Source organism: Oxyura jamaicensis, chromosome 10 (genome assembly GCF_011077185.1).
Source record: "Oxyura jamaicensis isolate SHBP4307 breed ruddy duck chromosome 10, BPBGC_Ojam_1.0, whole genome shotgun sequence".
Lineage (NCBI taxonomy): Eukaryota > Metazoa > Chordata > Aves > Anseriformes > Anatidae > Oxyura > Oxyura jamaicensis.
The window spans coordinates 6,459,485-6,476,467 of record NC_048902.1 but is presented as its reverse complement, the minus strand read 5'-3'; the positions used below and the strand labels follow the sequence as shown (position 1 = coordinate 6,476,467).

At 38.6% G+C, this 16,983-nt stretch overlaps 1 protein-coding gene and 1 long non-coding RNA gene across 7 annotated transcripts in view; both read left to right on the top strand.

Annotated features, from left to right (window-relative positions):
* Nucleotides 1–16,983, top strand: part of RORA (RAR related orphan receptor A) — a 379,776-nt gene that overhangs the window by 210,656 nt on the left and 152,137 nt on the right. The gene's annotated exons all lie outside the window — the stretch shown is intronic.
* The window catches only part of LOC118172214, a 28,353-nt gene continuing 20,087 nt past the window's right edge, over nt 8,718–16,983 (top strand). The window contains exon 1 of the long non-coding RNA XR_004753590.1: nt 8,718–9,037. This is a non-coding gene — a long non-coding RNA (uncharacterized LOC118172214). The remainder of the gene's footprint in view (nt 9,038–16,983) is intronic.

Genomic DNA, 16,983 nt, shown 5'->3' with positions numbered 1-16,983 from the left:
CTCCAAACTGTATTAAAAGAATGTGTAGAGATGAGTCTCTGCAATTTGCACCCTGCTTATTCTCCCTTTATTTCTAGGGAAATTAAATGCCTGTCTGCTCCTACAAAGGAAAGTAGCACTTATAAAAAGATTCTTAGTCCTTACCAGGATGAGTAGCAATGGACAAATATTTTTTGAGTTACTTTTATACAGATTTTTCTTCAGGGTGGGTTGAGGGGATGTGTGTGGATTCTTGATGGTCACTAGTTTAGCAGAGTGGATTAAAACTACAGTTCTATACAATGCTATAGTTCTATACTGTAGTGTTAGCCCCTACCTGAAACTAAGAGCATTTATTAAATTAATAAGTAAGAACTTACAATAATCTTTACATGGACTACAGCTCATGAGGTTAAATGAGCTTCAAACTTAATTTATTGTTCATTTTAATTTACTGAAACAGTGTTTTAGGTAAGCATTTTTTAGTCAAACTGACGCAATTCATGTTTAATCCAGATAAAAGAGGAGTTGACTTCTTAAATCTACTTTTTCATGCAAAAGAATCAAACTCAGCAAAGACTTAAGAATTAGTTATAAAATTCTATTCCATTTTTCATTTCAGTGTTGCCGCAGTGAATAAGGTTTGAAAGGGTAGGGAGTAGCGCTCAATTCAGTGAAGTGTGACAATTCTTCCATGTCAGTGATTCTAAGCCTAAAGGGGGTGACATCCCGTAAGCACATTCATCCATTTGTGTTTATTAAATTAAAGCCTATGTGAATTTGCAACAACAGACTGTTCATTAACTGGCAAAGAGACTATTGCTTTTCTCTTGGGACTGCTTTGGCTTTTATCCATTGATTCATTCTTACATTGATATAAATATTAGGGTTGGGTTTTTTTTTTTTGTTTTCTCCTGTAAAAGATGAGACAATAAACAGCAGTGAATGATTTTGTGCTGGTTATTCTTATATCTACCATATACCATAACTAGCAAAATGAGTTATAAAGTATAAAAAAACAAACAGTACATAATGCACTACCTTGAGGGAAAAAATAACCTGATTTTTTCATCTCTTCACTAGCATTGTGCAATAGTTTGCTTGATATGCAGGTGTTGTGGAAAAAAATACATGTATTATATAAACAGTAATGAAAAAACTTCATGTGAATATCGAACAGTACTCTTTAACATATTTCAATAACACCTAAAGATTCCTAGGCAAAAGCGACGTCTTCATTGTGCAGTGCCCTGAACAGAGAGAGATGAAAATAACAGCTGTACCTCAAAGTTAATGCTCTCTAGGAAGCTAAATGTAAGACAAAAGGAGAGAATATATCTTAAGTTACAGTTTTGAAAGCTCTCCAGTTCCTTTCTCCCTCTTTTAACAGTAATGCATATTTCAAATAATTGGAAAATATCTGTGTTATGACATTATCTGACTGCCTCTGTCCAACAGGACAGGGAATTACAGAGAAAGAATTATAGTCTTTCCAACCAGTTGATGAAGTTTGTGGAAAGTGTAGAAAGGAGGAAGCATTCATGTTTTTGCAACAAGCTATGAACAGTTTTTTTAGAACATGGTTTTAGGTATGGAGGTCCCAAAGACCAGATACTTTAGTTGAGCAGAGAATACAAAATAAGTGAAAGATGTGGGTATAAATTGAGGGATACAGAAAGCTCTATTTATTCAGGGTGGAAAAAAAAAATAATCTTGAGTGTAGCGAGGTATGAGAGAAGTAAAGATAGGTTTAGGAATATAAATTTCATGTTGGTAATAAAACAATCCAAAGAGAGAGAAAAAAAAGTGACAGCAATCATGCATGAGAGGTAGGGTTTTTTTTAGGGCGTTGGAAGTACTGCTTGGAATTCGCTCATGCTGAAGAGCAGGTGTGGTAGTCTGTATGGGAGGGTCAGATAGAAATCAGTTTTTCACTATGGTAAAAAACGAATACAACATGGATACAGCATGGTAATGGGTTGATTATTGAAGCTGAAGCTGCTGAGAATGAGTGTGTGGGATTATATGACGGTATAGCCAGCAATGAGTCAGAGAAGAAGGCAGAGCCAACAGAAAACAAAAGCCACATGAAAAAGAGGGTGCGTCAAGCTATGGAAGGCATAGTTTGGTCAAGTTAATGGGGCTTCCTGGCTGTGGTTAGCATTAGAGGACCTTCTGGGTAGTTTAATGTAAAGTGAAAAAACACCAAAAGCCCGTCAACATGAGTAAACATTTCTGTTAGCTGTGAAACTAGAAAATCTGAAGTGTGGTAAATTCTTTAAAGACCAACCCAAGTGGGCATGAGATTGAGAATTCAGTCTGGATGAACTGAACTGAGTACTCTCAAACTAAACATTAACCTTTTTCTAAGTCCTCTGTTTTTAAGCACAGATAAGAAAACATTTCTGTTTTAAATCTGAATATACGTACTTTCTAGTCAAAATGCAAATCGAAGTAAGATATGTGTTGGAGAAGAAGGGTCTGATGTACAGTAGGGTTTGTCAGATTATGTCTATGCATCCTTCCTGGGTTTTGGCGGTAAGTAGAAGGTGAAGTATTAAAACAGTTTGAAAAAATTCTGCTCCCCAAATATGGAATGAAATAAACACAGAAAATTGTGTTGATACGAGATGCCTCTTAATTGTAACTTCTATGCTGCTCAGCTATAGCCATTCCCAAACATGAAGTTGGGAGCCTTGAAATCTGAAACAGCGATACTTTTGCAAAATGGTATTTCCTACTATTTTTCACAAGTTTTTTTTTTTTTTTTCTTCCCCCTCCTGTCATGTAAGGGGAGGTCACAAATGGTGCTCAACATATACTAGGATCCAGTCTCAGATGTACACAAGATCTGAGTCACTCTCTGAAGGTGGCTGCGTCTCTTCATCGATTGTAGATGCAGCCATGAGTGACTGATTCAGGTCTGAAATGTCTGACACACTGTAGGGGGGTGCCTACAGCTCTCTGTTGAATGGTGCAGGGAACTTAAAAATAAAAAATAATCTGATGTGAGTACCTTGGTTAGGTGCCTGGTGTTTGGGGGAGACTGGGTGTATAAATGTGGATTGTGTCTCCTCTATTGTTTGAGTTAAAGCCAATGTATTCTGGCACTACTTTGTTTGTGCAGCCTTTTATGCTATCAACTATTAGGCTAAAGTCAGTAGGCTCTGAAGCGAGCAAGATGGAGCACAGAGCCCATGTACATATCCTGTGAGCTGTTTAGATGGAAGCTCATATGCTGAGACATGGGAATTTCCAGGTGAGTGAATGATTCGTAGCAGTTTTTCAGTCTGAATGAAAGAGGTAGCAAAAGCTTCACATTGAAGCCTGGTTGTTGATGACGAGCAGATAGTGAAGCTTAGCTTTTTGCACGTTAAGAAAACTGTAGAACATATCCTATTACAAAGAGGTTCTGGGATTTAATAAAAATGAGCACCTTTAGTACACAAAAGCTGTGAGCAAGAGTAACTGTTGACAAGATCCAAGTGGCTGGTGTCAGGTTTGAGATTTCTGAGGCCTTGAACTTCACCTGTCAGCCCTCAGCCTTTTTCCCAAACAGCCTTGCTGAGTTACCTGTCCTGAATTTTGTTACAGGCTTGACACGGAGTAGGTACAGAACAGGGACCTCACTCTAAGGAGACCAATCACACTTCTGTCATTTAGTGATCTCTCTTCATTGTTTGACTGGAAAGAGTCAGAGCAAGAAATCATAACTTTATTCTTCTTTAACATTCATGTGACCTCCTTTCCTGAAATCTGGAGGGGGACGGACTTTGCATTTGAGGTGATGATGATGTGCATCTCATCTCATTCTTCAGAGGTAAGCTTGGCTTTCCAGTGCCATTATTAGTTAATTGTTTTGCAAGTGACACATCTTTTTATGTGTGCTCTAATGCTGTGTATTAAACCCTATAGTTATTCATGTTTTTGGCTGCTCTGTAACTGTGTGTCTTATTTCTTAATTACAAACATTAATGCCAGTTTGTGTGATGCTTATTTATAAGCTGTAATACGAATACCTTTCTTCATGGCTGTTTTTTCAATGCCTTGTATTTGCATGATGGGCAATGACTTTATTTAATGTATGGATTGCAAAAATAAAATAAACAAGATGATTTTGCAATCATTTCTATTGCTAACTCACTAAGCAGTGTTGACAGTAAAGTGTGGAGAAAAAAAAAAGGCTTTCTTAATAACTTCTCTAGACTCATAATAAGCAGAGACTTTAGGATATTAGAGCTAAGGAAGTTAATATTTAATTGTCCTTACTGGCTTTTTGAAGCATTAAAGGTGTTGGTTCGGCTGTTAAAGGGCCTTTTTACAGAATGGAATTTGGGTTCACATTGTGGACCTCCCATAAGGCTTTAGAAAAACTTGAATACGGGAGTTTTGATTTATAGAGCACATTTTCACATGAGAAGAGTGAAACTGTGTGGCTTAAAGAGAGAACTAGGGATGCTTGAGGTGTTGAAGGACGTGCAACAAGGAAGTCTATATAAATAAATCAGTTTAGGTATTAGTGATATTTGAGAAAGCACAGTTTTTTTTACAGGTCAGAAAAGCTTTTGGGACCCTCACAACCTGGTCCCTTACAGAAGCTTTTGATGTGGGTCAAGCATGAATGTTTATTGTTTGGGAAAAAAAATGGCAAAATAGGGAAAGGAGAAAAGAGAATATGTGAAATAAATACATTTCAGTTTATCTATTTTTTCTCATTTCTTTCCAAGAAGCTGAGGGTTTGCAGCTACTGCTTAGAAACAATAACACACAACTTGAAAAAAAAAGGGGAAGGGGGTAATTCTAGAAGTGTTTGTGTTGCTGTTTGATAGCTGACTGTTTTTCATCCTAGTGCCTGTAGTAAGGCGTGCTTCTACCCAGTCAAACCATGAAAACAAAATTGATGCTGTGTCAGCATCTTGGCTGCAAATAAAACTCAAAACAGATTAAAGGACATGCTAGGAATACAAAATAAGGTTAGCAATAATGCTTCAGCTGTGACTTCTTCAGGCTGTGGAAATAATAGAGCATAATTTAGTAGAAGAGGAACTAGGGAGTCAGCATGCACACACACACAAAAAATGAAAGGAGCAAGAAAAATGAAGGGAAGTGGAAATAGATGTAGGGGAAGTTTGGCAAGTCTTGTCAGTGGTAAATTATTACGCTGGCTGCATGGCAGGACCAGAAGGGATTTAAAGAAGTGCCAGAAGTAGTACTTGCATAAAGAGGGCAGTGATTGATCTTTGTTAGAGAGCTGCACTGAAAGTCCCCCAAAAGATGCCAAATATACGTAGAAGCTGAGCATATTTGTTAGCAGCTTTCAAATGAACCCAATGAACAGTGCAGGCAAGCTATTTACAAACTGTCCTTTACCTCTGTGAATACCTAGGAAAAAAAGAGGCCTGCAGTCCCTCATGGAATCAGTGCTCCTTTGCAGCAAAGGTCTGTTGTTAGTTTTGTCACTGACATGTAAAAATACTTGGTAATGCTAAGAATTAACTTTACTTATTTAGTTAAATTGTGCTTTTTTTCTTTTTTGTTTATTTGATATATTAAAGACACTTTTTTCAGTGTGACCCTCCTCAGTACTGGGGGAGGGTACCTTGTAAAAAAGCACAGCAATCTATATAGTGTGGAAGTGCTGGCTTCTGTCTGTCATAGACCTTGTTTGTACATATTAGGCGAGATTTGCACCCATTACTTCAATCAATTTTTTTTCAGAAAGGTGCTGTGAAAGTATTCAGCACAGTATAGGAGCTTGGAACAACTCTTAATTCCATATGAAGCACAGTGAAGGTTTTCAGTGGCTTTTCTCTCTGCCCTTGCCTGCTCAGTATTCAGACATCTTGTGAACTGAAAGCACCAAACTTAGTACGGTAGATGAGCACATCTTTGACTTTGTGGTACTTGTTGAAATGTCATAACAAAGAATGAAGCTGAAATAACTAAGTAGAACAGAATGATGACAACTCTACTGGTTTGAAAAACTGTTACTGCAAGTCTGGGTTCTTATTGTCTTGCTTCACTATCATATCTGAGCTTTTCTAATACATATATTTCACTGAGGCCAAAACAAGTACTTGAGCATCATTCCTCTGTTAAGAGCAGTGTGGGGATGTGAATTTTTTAACAACAGACTATCTCTTATTAAGACAAAAGGAAGTTGAACCACATATTCAAGAAGCTTTAAAGATAAGGCACTGCATCCAAAGCCCTACCCTTTCTTCTTTCCATTATCCAGGTTTCCTGTCTGGGGAACATTTAGCACTTTAATTCTAGTCCTGCCAGTAGCGAAATAGGGAAGACAGCAAATTGAAAGAGAGGTGTAAATTCAACCTTCAAACAATGTAATCTCACAGCAACCATCATGTTAAGTTTAGAAAACCTAAAATCAGTGAGAAGCCTGGTGGGAGCACTGACATTTCTGAATAGGGTTCAGTCTGTGAGGAGCAGAGTCTTGCAATCTATTAAACAACATGTTACAATAGTCAAGTCTAGATATCACAAAGGAAGGGATTAATGTACACACATCCACACAGGAATCTTTGATGCTTTCAAATGCTCCTCATCATCTGAAAACCAGTCAGCAGGCATCGCCTACATATTTCACAGCAGTCCACCTATCTGGGCATTTCAGTATGACAGCAGGAAGCCTTTTGAAATGATAGTGAGACATTTCAGTGTAGCTTGCATTCAAAGTGGTGCACTGCGTATCAGTGGTGGTGTGGGTTTTTTAATATATGTATATAGAGAAAATATATGTACATACAGACACTGAGCTGACCAAGCCAATGCTAGCTAATTTAGGATCAGATTTTGTACTTCGATGTCATGAGTAAATAACATGGCTAAAACTTCTGTAGCTTCTTGTATAATAATACTCTTCCAGCAATAACTGTGTAATAGAGAGAGGAATTGATATGTTCGCAGGTAGTAACAACTAAAAAACCTACAAAAACACTTAAGATACCCAAAACTCTGGTAGTGTAACTGCTCTGCAAATTATTTTATCATTTGGAGGTTTTTTTTTGGTGGTATTTCAAAGGAAGATTGATTAATTTTCTGGATGCAATTTCTTTTGGGGTAGAAAAAAATTAAACTTGGATTGTGTACCCGGCATCCATTATTAGTGTGAGGAATAGCAAGCTAAATTGCCCTTTTGTTTGATTTTCATGAGTACAAAGTAAGAAATAAAGAATGCTATCCTAGCTGCATGAACTAAGATAAACAGCATCCAAAACATCATTACAAAAATAGTTTGCTCTATAAAGTTGTTAATATCATTTTTCAAATGCCAGGTAAAGTAGATTTAATTTCATCTTTGTTCTACTCTTGTCCATTAAGAAACTTTCATCCCTTTTGCAGCAGTAGTGTTGAAAGCTGAATGCATGACTGCCCAAATTCAGTGTGTTATTATTATTTGATTCTTTTATACTTTTTCCTTAGCATTAATTTTTTCAAACATGAAGAAATAAGAAAATACCAGTTACAATGAGTAAGGCTTTTCTTTCATGTAATGCAAACACACATTGGTCCTTAAATGTGAGATATGACATTGATCCAAATCCATCCAAGTAACGATTAACTGACAATTCTACTACGCTGTTTGATCAGCATATTGCTGGGAAATCTTTAAATACATGTGACGAGAAATCTTTCTTGATCCCCTTTCGTGATGACTTTGATCCTGCGACAGAGGAAACCCTGTTGGTATCGATGCATGTAACCTACTGATACCGTGAGTACAATAGTCTGTCATCGTGGTTCTGTTAGTTCATGCAGTACTGCTACTTCATTAGTAAAACATAAAATACTAAGTGTAAAATGTGAATTGTCAAAGTGTAAGAATGTGAAAAGTAAAATACCTCTTTTAAAGATCATGAAATAGAAAAATAGGAGAGAGAAAAATAGGAGGAGGAACTGTAGCAAAAAGTAATGCTGATAAATACAATGTGATTGGAAGTAGAGAGGTTGTTTACTTCAGAGAATGAGCTACTGCGGAGCTGTGTTGACTGAATGACTGTCCCTCTATGCAGTATAAGTAAATGAATTAATAATCAAGGGAAAGTCTTTTAAAACTGTTTCAGATTATAGCTTTAAGTGGATTTGATCTGTTCTAGCCAGTGCAGTCTGGTCTCTTAATTAGTTTTCTATTCTTACAGTGAGGGATATGACCTTCTCAGCCTGGGGAGCAAGATGATTTCCATACTCCTTAATTTCTTAGGAGTTATGCGTGTGTTGCCACAGATAACTCTCACAAACAGCAAAGAAAGTTTAAATGGTTGAGAGACCTGCTTAACTCTGTGCACGAGGTGCAGGCTTTATTACCACTTGTTTGCCTGTGGAGTTCTTCTCCACCCTGTACATCTTTTTCAACGCATGTGTTATCTCTTTCAATTGGGCTTGGTGGTAACTCACGGGGAGCCTCTGCACTTGCATCTATCTTCTGCATTTCTTAATTTCTTTTGGAAATACTCTATTCTCTCACCTTATTAATGTTAAAACAAAAAAAATTATTATTTTTTTTTATTGCTAAAGGCAGCAGAATAGTGAACTTCTTGGTGGAGTACCATGTCTTCCCCAGCGAGTGAAAGCTAAATTAGTTCTGAGGTGCTTTCACTCAGTGGAAGCATAATGAGAGACACCAGCCACCTCTTCATTAATAACATGCCAGTCACATAGGGAGCAGCATACGAAGCCTGCTGGGAGAGCAGTACCACCAGCAGAAGCAGGTAGGAAGCAAAAATGAGGCGTAAGGAGAAGAATACACAGGTAGAGATCAGGTCTATAATGTTAGAGGGTGTGAAGTCATTTCTGCCTGATAAGACAGAGTGACTCAGCCTGGCTGGAAGGGCAAAATTTGTGCTAGCTTTTAAATCACAACTACTGTGACAATACAACAGCAGTACTGCTACAGCTCAAGAAGAATTGGCAACGATTTGGAGTACAGGCTTAACTTCTAAATACCTGTTTATTTGTATTACCTATTCACATTTTAGCAAGTGTATTATTTCTTTAATAAAACTTGGATGATTCTGAGTTCTGCAGTCTTGGTCCACAGGTGTGTGTGTGTTACTGCTGTGTGTGCCAAACATGAGGTGCTGGAAGAACCTGAGCATGATCACTGTGATGATGGGATTCCCGTGGTATTTTTGCTTCCTCACTATCCTGAATTCTTTCTTAGATGGAACCATTAGGGGTTGAGTTCTGCTCAGCTGCCAGGCTGGAGCACAGGCAGTTGTTTCCTGCACTTCCTTCTTTCCACCTCTCCAAAACAGACAAGCAGCAGAGTAAAAATCTCTTTATAACCACAGCTGTAATATTCAGGCTTCCGTGTTAAACCTCAAGGAGCTGTGGACATGGCTAGGTTAATCTTGATTTCCTGATAAACTACTAGAGGAAACACAGAAGAGGACAAAGCGCTCCTGTTTGTGCAAGTGCAGGAATAAACCTTATATTCTACTGGTCCTCCTGAGACATCTGTTGGCATCAGCCAGCAGGAAGTCTCATGGCTACTTTTCCATGGAAAAATGACTGCATTAGATCTGTGAAGGAAAGAGTTAACTGGTTCAGTTTGCAGATGCAGACTGTGCTGTAGGAGATTACCTTTTACTTCTGTGTTTTTTTTTTTCGCTCCAAAGATATTTCTGAATCTGTCATCAATCTTCAAACTCTGTGAGTGGTCCTAAGATTTCTCTGACTTGTGTTAGCTTTGTTACGTAGGTTTGCAAAATTGGGTAAAGTTGGGAGAGAGCTGTTCTTTAGATTCTGCAATCCAGAAACTCAGCTATTTTGCTCAAAGTCAGATGCATCAAAATGACAGCTATTGCCACAGTTGATGTGGGTTATTTGTTGCTGGGTGTATTTTTCTGAATCATTCTTTGGTCTCTCTGAAGGTTAACATACTTAAAACATAAGCAGAGACCACAACTGAATAAAATTTCTGAGCATACTGTTAAGCATGGCAGTATCCTTCAAGAATCAGATAGTCACAATTCTAATTGGCAAAACAGCATCTTTGTCTAATTATTTCAGAAAATATTGCTCATGTCTAGCAGAGAAGAAATAGATTATTGTCCTGGAGACATAATCTTGGGTCACCTGTTAGAGAAGTTGCAGAGACTAAGGAATGAAGTTACCTTTGTTATAAATTGCAAAAGCATTAGATGAAATGACATTCGATAGATTAATTTAGCTCCTACTGTGTGAGGGAACAACTGCATGGTTCTTTGCTTTGGCTAGCACATAGACACGTTAAGGGAGCGGCGTTGCCTGTCTGCTCAGGCAAACCCCAGTCTAAGTCAACCAAGATTTGTCTTAGGTGTTATCAGCGTATAGGAGCAAATCCCATGAAGAGGCAAATTGCTGAGCAGCTGATTTATACCATAATTCTGCTTTGTTTCTATTAAAAATACTCTTAAAATTGTAAGTCTACTAAAATAATGCTCTCTTTTTGGTATTACATGCCATCCTTAGCCCTCTTGTAGTTGAAAGAAGTTTGAGCAGTATATTTCAGCTATGTAAGTAATTGGTTTATAAAATCTCTGCCTCTTCCAGCCCCGTATCCAAATCATGCCAGTCATATGCTACTTTTGGTGCTGTCTGTGGTATTTGATAAAAAGCTTTCAAATTATGGAAGTACTAGTATGGATTTTATGAATTCGACATTATCTTCCTATGGCTTAAGAAGACATTAGAGACACGTAGCGGGCATTACAGCACAGTGCCCTCAGCTGTCACTTTGAAGTACTGTCATCCTTCTTAAATACATAGGAGTCTGAGGCTGCAGTTTCTCCTACACAGAAATGCAGAACAAGAGTAGAACTTGGCATTGCCTTCTGCTTATGGATCAGAGTTAATTTACAGTGTTGTAGCTGATTACTAAATGCAGGCTGAAGAGTTTATAAAGAGTTAGTCTTGAATGCAAGCCTAATGAAAGTGCTGCGCAAGTTACCTTGTTGAAATATCAGGCATTTTAGTTAAGTTCATCCACCCATAGGACCCTACAGCCTTTTTAAATACAATCTGTTTTTCGCCTTTCCCCTGCCCCTGCCTTGTCAAAAACAACCACCACCAAAAAAAAAATAAAAAAAAAAAATGGAAGGATGATCACTGCTCCACTTTGTAGTAACAATAGTGATGGTGCTTTGGGTTTGTAGATCTTTGTGTATTCCTCAAGTCATTTTCACAACTGTTTACATTAACTCCGTAATAAAGGAATATAATTAGTCGTGCAAAAATGGCCTTTCTGCCTGATTTCTTGCTTTTTGTCTTCAACTGTTTGTTGTGGGTGTCATGGCTATTGTAATAGTTTAGACTCTAGATCTGGCCTTTACATATAAAGAAATGAGTCCTGAAAGCTTCTTAAGTCGTAACTGCATCAGTATCAGCCAGCTGTAGCCAGTACTACAGAGGATTCTTCTACCTAATAGCTTTTGGTATTGGTACCTTGACTGTAAGGTGCACAGGCATAGGCAGAGAGTAGATTTCCAGAATTTTAAGTGTCTTTGTTTCTGAACTATGAATTGCTTGGCACTGCTCAGCTATCCAGCAATACAAGCATAAAAAAATCATGTGTTTTGTTGTGGAAGCCTTGGATCAGCCTATGTAGTGTCTTGGCTGTGTTTCAGATGTGAATACTTCATTGACAGCAGACAGGACCAAGGACATAGGAAACTTGTACCAGAATTCCTCCTCCGCTCTCCCCCATAAAAGTCCATTTTGTTTTGTATGGGGGAAATTGCGTAAGCGGAGTGTCTTCAGAGCAGTGTTAAAAATAGCAAGCAGTCAGAATGAAGGATACCTAAAGTATGTTTCTTTGTTTGTTTGTTTTTCACATTATGCTTTCTTGCCATCATTGTTTTGTTCATGTCTTGCATATAGAAAGCAGTGTAGGAATAATACATGCACTGTTGAGGGAATCAGCATTAGGAAACACAAAGTTTCTAATGTTTCATGTTTTATCCTGAATGTATGCAATATAAATATTTGTAAGCAAGCTGAATGTTTAATAAAGGTGACTGCAGATTAGACATCTGTAATCCAGTAACATGATGGGCAAGTTTCATGATTATATGGTTACAAGAACAAAGTAATGTGTTTCTTATTATGTGTAAATCAGATTAATACTAACAAGTTGTCTTAGTTATGCAGAAATTACAGACATGGGGGAAGAAAAAGCACAGCAAATTACAGTATGTCTATGCATTCATACTTGCATTTCATCAAAGCATTATAATGTTGATAGAGAAGAAAAACAAACAGGAAGGAGCAGGAGAGGTAGGTTTGTAGATGATGCTTCCAGCGTGTCTACCTTATGTTGTGTTTATAACACTTCAGGAAGGAATTGTGTAGTACTTGCCTTTGTATGGTCTTCATTGCTTATCACCGTGATCACTGCTAACATTTTTAAATGGAGGGCTTCTGTCATTTCATGTGATCCAGAAATGGGAAGAGGCCTTTCTTTTTACCTTGGTGAAGAACAAGACTAGGGACATCAACATAATGTGATGCTGCAAACTAGATAAAATGTAGTAAGTAGGTGCAATGCAATTAAACTTCCAGTTGTGCAGAATGACCCTGAGAGTTGAATGTTTGTATGATTATACCTATATTGGAGGAGGTTGAATTTAGTGAGTACCCAGTAAATCTACTTATTTAACATCACATATTTAAGATAAAGCATAAATATACAATGGAGTTCTTAACAGAGTACTGGGAAGGAGTTAAATAACTAGTGGAGTTAGGCCTAGATTTACTTCTCATGATAAAATCTGCGTGTTTGTGAGTTTAGATACCTTTTTCAAAGTGCAGCAAGTGTCACTGGCTCAGTACAGTCTGCAACAGCGGCATGCAAATGCACACCACTCCTAGTCATTGTGCTTACCTCAGCTTATGAAACTGGCAAAGCACAAAGGATGCTGCTATGGCATGTCAAGGTGTAAAACTGAAGCTGGTGTTAAACCAGAAGAAGCTATGTTAATTTACCTCCATTAAAATATTTAGGATGGAAAGTAGGTGTCTGCGTTGGAAAGAAGAAAAGACAAACAGGAGTCATTTACGTATTTCTGAAAAGTTGGACCCAGGCCCAAATTGGTTTTATCCAGTGAGCTTGAAGGAGTAGTTGTTTAAGAAGCATCTGCTTTTCCAAAGGAAAGGTAAATAATTTGTGGGTATTTTGCAGGGTTAGCAGTGATCACAAACTATCCATGCTAGCTGAGCAATGTGATGAACCTGGTTAATGGTTGCTGTCTTGCATCTAGCCAGCTATCACAACAATCAGTATAAATCTGCTAGTTACAGAAAAGGTCTTTGCACACCTATCAGAAGGCTCTTGTCCTATGTAGATAGGATAACACCTATGTAGTTATAATCCTGTAACGCGATGCTCATCTCAGCATCCCAGTAGTAGAAAATTGTACAGTATGTGAGAGAGGGACCATCCAGAGACATGGAATGCCAGAGAACTGAGATGGATCATGTCAGGTCTCTTGGACCATGCATTAGGGCGTGTTTGTTCAATTCCCTTGCCTTTTGTTTAAGCAGTGGGAGCGTATTAATTATATGACTTACTGTGGGCAGGAAGCCATCCTCCCCCAGAAAGTAAAATTCCAAATAAGTCTGTGCTCCAGTACTTCTGTAAAGGTATTTCCAAAATGTTTCACCCTACTGAAAGGACAAATAAAGTCTGTCAACTTTCGAATATGCAATAGGTGTTTAGGAAGCTGCTTCACCCTGGTGGCTCTTGTTACAGAACACGTTATAAACTGCTGTCTTGATTTGCGATCTCTCACTCTCGTTTACAAGGTCAGGCCTGATGTTTTGGTTGTTTTCGCAGCAGTGTTCTACTGACCCATTTTGCCATAATCCCCTGGTGTCACTTAAATAAACTGGGGAGGGGGAGATTTCAGAACTCGAGCATTTTCCTCTGCTGTTGTGCTCTGCTGCAAATTAATTTGATACTATTATGTAAGCGTAATCATCTACTCTAATCACATCACAAGATTGGGAACAGACAGAAATAACAGAAAGGAACATTCTGGATAGTGAAAAGGAGTCAGATCGTTGGTCAGGACCTGAGTGGGAAAATTTCTGAAGTTAAGTTTCCAGTATTCCCTCGGGCCAGTAGTCTTTCCTCACACCACTGGAGATGTAGCTGCTTAAGAGCTGAGGGCTTCTGTTCATTGCAGTCTACCTCTACTATTGATGTGTCTCACGTTTCTGTTTTGGATGGAAAGCTGTGAGGTGCTGGATTTTCTAATGGAAGCTAGTCGTATTATTTGATCTTGTTCTTCCTATGTTTGTCTGCATTTGTAAGAGTTAAATATGAAATCTCACACTAACGCTTCATATCCTGGTGGTCGTCTTTCTCAGGGAGTAAACAAATGTATAAATGTTGAATAAATAAGCATGGGGCTGTGCTCTGCTCTCTAAAATTTGTCTTTGCATGTCATTGTCATGAGCTTACAGGCAGATGTTTCATTAGATCTTTTGAGTGAAGTTAGCTCCTTCGCCTAAAGCGTAACCTTCCCGTCCTTCATTCCGGTGGAGATTTTTCCTTGCAGTTGAGTTGGACATTCATAGGTTTTTCTTCTACCAGTGATACTCAGCTGTGTGTGATGCTTCCCTTTGCAGCCTATAGCAGAGCTATGCAGTGCAAATTGCTCAGGCAGCATTTAGAGGAACTCGTATGGGGAGCTTTGTTTATACAAAGTGCACGGAACATTTTGGGAAGCCCACTTTGTTTTTTCTTTTCATTTTTGGTGTAACAGTAGTTCATGCTGTGTAAACGCAGTGCAATCTGCATTCCAGCTTGCCTTCAAAATGAGCTAACACAGCTGTTCTGTGCAGCGTGCTTTGACCTCTTCAGCATGATTTCCATTGTAAAAGTAAGTGGAAGAGGAGGAATTACAAAGCACAACAATATATTTGAAGGCCTGATGGAACCTAGTCTGAGCTGTGAGACCTTTGCTTTTATTCTTGATACTAATTAGTACTGTAGCATCACAAATTATCCCTCCCACTTGTTTTTTTTTTGGTTGGTTTTTTTTTTTTTGATCCTCATATTCAATCATTCTCCTTGACCCTTCCACACTGAAAATGATCATAGTAATCTGAGCAATCACTTTTACAGAGGTAGGAAAGCAAAACCATGAGAACTTCCTTGAAAAGTGATGTAGTGTGATGAACTTTTGCGTTGTTTTCCTATTATCCTCAGTCATATCCCCACAAGATTTCATTGAGCCTCTCAATGAATCCCTGACTTTTTAAACTAAAAAGGGACTTGATACCTGCAAGCAGAGGGAGACTTCGTTTCTGGAGAAGATGGGAGATCAAAAGAGTTTGTTGATATCCAGTCAAACATCCGTAAGAATTTTCCTGGAAGGAACAAGTAAGATGCTGCAGATAAGCAAAAAGTCCAGAGCTGTGAAATGAGACATTCAGCAAAAGGCGTCACAGGCTCAGAAAAGCATTCACAAAACACTAAAAATGTCATATGCCTTCAGGGTTGTGAAAGCATGTCAGAGTGACCTTAGGTGCTGTGAGGATGCACCTGTAGCAGTGTTACTTAATTTCTTCTGGCCTCTCTGTGCAGAGCTAATTTGCAAGATTCCACTGTGGAAAAGGAGATGGATAAGCCCACAGGAATCTTAAGGGAAAGTAAAAGAGGAGAAGGAGATTAGGGGAGAGTGAAGATGTGAAACTGGGACTCCTTGGCAGCCCACAGCTAGAAGTATGTAGATGAGCTGTTACTGTTCCCAGGACCTGCCTGGTCAATGACTTAAGTGTGCCTATACTTTACTGTGCAGAGTGCAGATCAGTACAGTTAAGCACACAAAGTGAATAGGCGTGCAGCACAGCAGAGCCTTTGTTGTGGGCTCACTAGACTAGCCTACAGGATGCTTCCTCAGTTGGTGGTGTTTTGTATCTTCAAATAAGTCAGCAGTCCAAACTCTGTGTAACAGATGTAAAATGTGGAAGACAAAGTAAAAGCAGCTGTCCTTGCATTTGTACTGGAACTGGAATTGCATCAAGGGTTGCTTCAAAAAATAGCTGAAAAATCCCACTGGATTGGAAACAGTGTGGTTGATTTCTCAAGGAGTGCAGAGAAAGATGGTGTTGAGCTGTAGACCAAAGAGGGGGCCAGATGTTGTCTCTTCTGTGCTGGACAGGTGACTGAGCTAACAGCAGGTAATTTTTGCTGTGTTCTTAAACATGAAGTGGAAGTAGTGCCCTAGGAAGTGGTATTTATAAATAACCATAGTCAAGATACTTCTATGAGGTCTTGCTGCAGCAGGAGGGAGAGAAGGTGCCTCCCAAACATTTCTGCCATGGAAGTAGGGCAGTTTTCCATTAGGTGCCTGCCCTTTAAGATCCCTGTAATAGCTCATGACTATAGCTTTCTTTCTCTCTGTTCCAAACATTGTTAGGGACTAACATACTCATCTGTGGATTACGTTTTGCTAAGAGACACTGTGGGCCAAATTACCTTTGAAAACGGCATCAGCAGAAATTACAAGCAGTGATAATAAACTGGTCTTGACGTTCCTGATCCTTCACGTATCTGCCTCTTACTCTCTGCAATTAGTGTTCATACCATGCATCCCATTAGCTAACTGAAGTCTGCACATCACCCACAGATTCAAACCAGCCACTGTCACAATAACCCAGAATAGGTGGCCTGTCTGCTGGTAGGCTTTGAACTGAAGACATAGTACTACAAAAGTCCAGGACAGGACCCATGCTGTTGCCAGGAGGGAGACAAAATACATGATTTAAGATACCTATTTGTATGTAGTAACTTGGGTGATTCTGACTAAAAGGGCATTCACTGAAAATATTGAAAAGAAATATTAAAAACCTCTCTATCACTTACCATTGTTTTCTGTCAGCCTACAATTTTAGCAGCTGTGCTTCCGTGATTGAATTTGATTTTAAATAGTGGCCATTATTCAAAGGTGTTTTACTGTTTATATGACAAAGCACCAGCCCAAACTTACCAAATCA